Consider the following 5833-nt stretch of genomic DNA (forward strand, 5'->3'; position numbering starts at 1 on the left):
GGTGTGGAGTTCCAGCACCGTAATTGCTATGGTAACCATTTTGCTGTTCATGGGGTGCAAATCCCAGAAAAAGGCCTCAGTGGTGCTCCAGTGCCATGTATTAAAGAAAGTGTCCTGTTTTGAAGCTGTGTAAAGAGTTATTGGGATCACTATTAGCCTTATCTCTGGCAGCAGTAAGTTCAGTGTTAGTGATCTTTAATTTTTCTAAATAGCCAAGGGAGTGGGTAGCATTTTTCAATCGGTGTTCAATGTGGTTACTGCAGGCTATGAGTTTAGTTATGTTATAGTTATTGAATATGCTGTGAATTTTATTGCTCTGTCTGATTTTCAAACAGTCAAATATGGTGTCTGCAAGTGATGGAGCTGTTTTGTTAGCTATTAAACATGTTGTGAACTGCACTGCTCTGAAACAGAAAAAGTATTGCAAAGACCTGGAAGGAATTTGTAACTTTCCCACTAAGTCATGACTTGTTGCGTGCTGCCCTTAGGGCAGGGGTTTCTTCCTTACAAGTTGGCTCAGAACAAATAGTACTCATTTTTTAGTTTTTGCTTCATGTTTAGACAGTGATGTTGTTTGTGGCTCCATTCAGTGCATTTGATACAATAGGTTTTGTGGTTATCTGGTTCTCTCAAGTATTGTTCATTGGATAATGGCATAGATAAGGAGGTATTAGCCTGGCAGGACTGGCAAAGTTGTACTGGAAGACAAGAACACCTTGGGCTCTGTGATTTGGCTTGGCTTTTCATTATATATTTATGAACTTGGCAAGAAAGGTCTTCATATCCCTATCTCCTGGTTCTCTGTCTGATAATTGGGTACAGTTGGTGGCAACAGCACACCAGTGTTGTATCCTCAATCGATTTTCAGACCCTACATATCAGCCAAAATCTTCACTTCAGCCTCATTTCCAACTTGCTATGGATCACTGTATGGAATAAACTGTTATTTCTGGTCAGACTGCTGAGTCTCCTGGCCGTTTGTTCAGAAAAGCTAAAAGCATTGTATATGGGATGGTATAGTCCCTTTGTCATGTATAATGCTTTGCACTTACATTGTCATCTAGCCACGCACTTTCAATCTCAGCACTAATTTTGGCACTGACACATGTTCATATGTGGTTAGTGGTATTTTGTTAATGTAACTTTTCATGCCAGTCTATTAGGTAGGTGCAGTTTGTATATTGCTCCACATAAGAGCATCTGTTAAATGCCAATAATGTAAATGTAGTTTACTGTAGGGGGCAGTAGTGCACCTGACTGGTCTTGCACCCTCATCAAACTCAAGCGAAGAGCTAAAGGATGGTCTCTGATGAAAACCTGGCTATAGCTCCAGCCACAGTGCCTTGAAAGAGATAGTATGTATATAGATATGTATGTATATGTATATGTATATTTTTCCTTCTGATCATTTCATATTTTTTTAAAAATATTGTTGTTGCTGTGTTGATTACACAAAAAAACATTTTCCATGCAAATGAAAAATATAGGCATGTATCTTTTGATGAGGAACTACTAGCTCAAGATGTCTGAATGGCATCAGCCATAAAGCACTGGAAAAATATTACAACCTGCTGGAGAAATACAGTATTGTTCTTTTTATTTGCTGTTGTCAGGAAAGCTGATCTCACCAGACTGGAGTTCACTTAATTGGCCCTTTATCTCAAGTTGAAGCCATAGACTCACTACTGGGCAGACACTGAAAACACACAGATTGAGGAGTCAATGAGGGTCGTTGCTCTCCCGCATAAGAATAACACTCCAGGGAAAAGAATGGGCTGGTTCACAAGGTGAGGAAAATGTAACCCAAACAACAAGAACCCTCTTTAACGCTCCATGTTAACTATGTACATCACCAAAAACCTCACGCAGCACAAAACAAACACGGACATGAATGACAGTGGCGGCATTTATCTACAGTCCCCCAATCACATTGTCTGCTGGCTTGCCCAACAGCACAGTAAAGCACAGTCTAACCTGGCTTTTTAAGTACTCAAATCAACTGCCAAGCTGAGTTTAAAGTTCCACTCAGATGCACCACCCACTGGTTGATTGTATACCATGGGTAACATTTTGTAGGTTAATTGAATCTTCAGCTACAATTTTTTCTGTTGTGTGTTAGTTGGCTTGCTGGGATGTGATCTTAGTTTGCTACACTTGCAAGAAAGCAAATTATATTGCTACAATGTCTATACTATTTAACAAGCAAGCAATAGGCCTCAGTAAAGTTGAATCATAATGGGAGCATATTCGCTCAAAGGCGTGATCACTACAAAACTGGTACTAGCTCTCTTTAATATTCTCTTTAAACCCTGGTTACATAATGACATGAACAACAGAAAAATAATGGCCAGGACTATCAACAGCATGAAATGGGCAGTTTTTTTCATTGACTTTAGTAATTGCTGAAATCCCTGAACTGTGCTTGAGAATTCAAAAACAAAATACTTTAAATTGTGAGTAAATGTTAAAGACAAATGCTGGTGGAACCAAGGTATTTATCTTGTTATGAATGCACAAAGTAAATTAATGATCTTATGTGGTTTTCTACAGAGGGATGGCATGAATTCACTGCGTGCCTTATATGAGATGAAAACATGTAAAAGTTATTATGTGGGCTTGGCACACTTGAACAAAAACAGCTTTGTCCAAAAAACAAAGCAAAAATAACTACAAGGATTTGCTGCCACAAAAGTATCAAAATAGAGAATTTCAGAGGAGGAGCAACACTCACTCAAACCTCACTTAAACCAAATAGATGTTTCAGCCCTCCAAACATCTGCTGTTCTTTTGCATCTAATTGTAACATCACATTATTAGATGTACAGTTTATGTTATTAGATTTACTGTGCACTGTAGGTCTGTAGGTCTGAATGAAACTATGACCTGGTATCTCCTGTATTAGGAACAGGTATGAGAAACCATGTCACATGGGCTTCTGAGTATATTAAGTAAATGGGTGGGGCCCTGTTGAGGAGGCTTTGTGACCTTCTAAAACACCTGAATGCCCCAGGTTGAATTACATAACCTGGTATGAATACATTCAACAGAGCTGCATTAAGGAGTCTTACCTGATACCCATGATTAATTTCGCTCCTCACACAACAGCTGCCGGTTCTATTAAAATTTAATCCAGCAAGTATATATAATCATGTTTACGTGGATGTGGTTGGAATCCCCTGGAGTTTAGGGCTAAAAACAATATCTTGAAGTTTTGAACTGTCTTATTAAAAACACTCTAAAGATTATTTGAATAAATGTAAAACAAAGGTGAGCGTTTATTCATGAATTGGTTTATTTTCCTATTGTTACGTTGGTAGGGTTCATTTGTTAGCCTCATAAATTATTTGTATGTATTAGTAGGTGGGCATACTTTTCAGAATAAAATTTGAAATATGAACAATTCCACCAGAAACAATTAGAGTGGAGAGAGTGTCTTTTTTTTTGCCAATTATTGACATGCACTTTTGGTTCCGGGGAGTTATCAGCTCAGAAATGCTCAAGCTGAACTTCTAATGAGAATATTGATTTACCTCAGTGCTTTCATCTTTCAGCATCCATTGGCCATCTCCACATCCACAAAATGTGCTGGCCGGGAAATTAGGGGGGCTGAGTGAATAAATGAGCTGAACATACACTAACATGAAACACCAGAGTGAAACACAGGGCTGTCTTGGTCTGTGTGGCACCATCTGCTGCAGATGTCAGGACCCATGTGAGAATGCATCAGGACTGCTGGAGTCTCACACTGGCCTGTTTTCTTGAAAATTTTTCTACAGTTGTCAAGCTCAAAGTAGTCCAGGAAAGACAGGGAGGTGCATTACCGGTTTAGTATATCTTTTCAGCATGACAGATTTTGCACAGAGAGAAACATACATCAACAGAATTACATTTTGGATGGGACAGCGTATACAAAACCACATCACAATGTAGTGCCTATTTCTAGAACTCCCCCTTAGTGCTCATTTACCCAGACCTCAAGCAACAGCAGGTTGTCTTTGTACGGAGTGGATAGATTTGCGGCCATAGAGACTACTAACTTCAGTCCCGTATCCACTGGATGACGATGTGATACAACTTATCTGTTTTTTCTAGCACAGGGTTCACCATCAAAGTGGCTTGGAGTATTATTAACTGTAAGCGCCAGTTAACATGTCTTGATTACCTGTGTGTGCATGGGATTTAGCAGTTTATTTCAAATTAGAGTCTGACCAGTTTGTGTGCAGTTCCAGTTATGTGATGCGACAATGAATGGCATTAAAAAAACATAAAATAAATGAAAAAGAAAAAGAAATTTTCATGAAAATCTTATTGTCTGATCAGTTCTGCATTTCCTGTGACTGATTTCTTATACAAACAGATGTTGTGTTTATGGTGCCTGAGTGCAATAATTCAATTACTATAGGCAGTGAACCATCGAGTTCCCTGGCAATAAGGTGCTTTTCTTTGCTAGTGACATTCAAATTGCTGATCCATTATTTTTCTTGCCTCATGCTTTATGACAACTTTGCAAACAGAATAATGAATTCCCATATCAAGAATGAAGCACAGCGCTCTGGCAGGCTGTGGTTGGCTCATATATGTTAATCAAAGCTTAACTCTAGCCATCCTAAAAAAAAAAAAAATGAGCAGTAGCAATGAAGACATGACTAATGACTGAACTAATAAGAGGAACCAGACACATGGAATAAAATTTTGCAGATTGTGTGTGTTGATTGGCTGATAAGGTTTTCCATAGCGACATGTTTCTGAAAGTGAAATCGATGGGGAAGATGAATACTTTTTGACAGGCTGATCGAATCCAAGGTAAACATGGCAAAAACTAAAAAAAATATTTAATAGTTTGAGGAGAAACATGCTAGTCACAGATTAGTCACACATCCCATGGCACTACTCCATCAATTTTACTTCACAATCCTTATCATTGAACAGGACAAACACAATCTGTTGTCAGGAAGACAAAATATCCTATTAACAGATTAAGATTATTATCATTTCAAATTGTTTTGTTTTTCCCCAAAATAGAAGAAACATTAATCTCATATTAGTAGATAAACATCTGCTGTTATGTTAGATTCTAGGAAGTGCGATTATGAGTAAGTCATTTTTATGTAACTTTATGCATTTTCTCATTTGTTAGTTCAAAGTGCACAGCTGGGTCATTTTAGATACCGCTGATGTTCGGGAATATGGGCCAATGTGCATTGTTGTTTCCACTTTCTGCACTTCGATAAAAATGCGGTGTGTTTTCGGTTTGTGCCCTCAAGGTGGCAGCACAGCCGTAGTGGAATCACGGTTGTTGTATCGAGTTTTTGAGTATTTCCCGAAGAGCTATCGCGACTGTAGCTGAGTCATCAGGTTCTTCATTAAACTGATAACCTACATTTGCTCCTCACTTCTCCGCAGTTCGTTTACTGAATATTTCTTCCTGTTTTTTTGTTTTTTTTATCAGAGATAGTTGAAGGCCACAAAATAATTTATGGGAAGAATGGAATTCTTACATGTCACGTCAGTTGTTTTATTTATGTTGGATTCCATATTAATTCATCCGATCAAAACGCCTCTGGCAAGGCAGATTTTAGTGATTGTCATGGAGCTAAAACGTATTTAATTTAATCAAAGCCTAATAAGCAGACGTAATTCTGTCTGAGAAGAGCTTTATATTATGTTTTACGTGCAACGCTAGTTATATTCCGTATCCTACTCACACAGCTATATGTTAGCTATATTTTCTTCCTATTAATTAGGGAGTTTCTCCTTGCCACTGTTGCCTTAGGCTTGCTCTCAGGGGTCTCAGGCCTGTAAAAAGCGCTGTACATGAAAAATTGAAATTTAA

Source organism: Megalops cyprinoides, chromosome 2, assembly GCF_013368585.1.
Source record: "Megalops cyprinoides isolate fMegCyp1 chromosome 2, fMegCyp1.pri, whole genome shotgun sequence".
NCBI classification, from domain to species: domain Eukaryota; kingdom Metazoa; phylum Chordata; class Actinopteri; order Elopiformes; family Megalopidae; genus Megalops; species Megalops cyprinoides.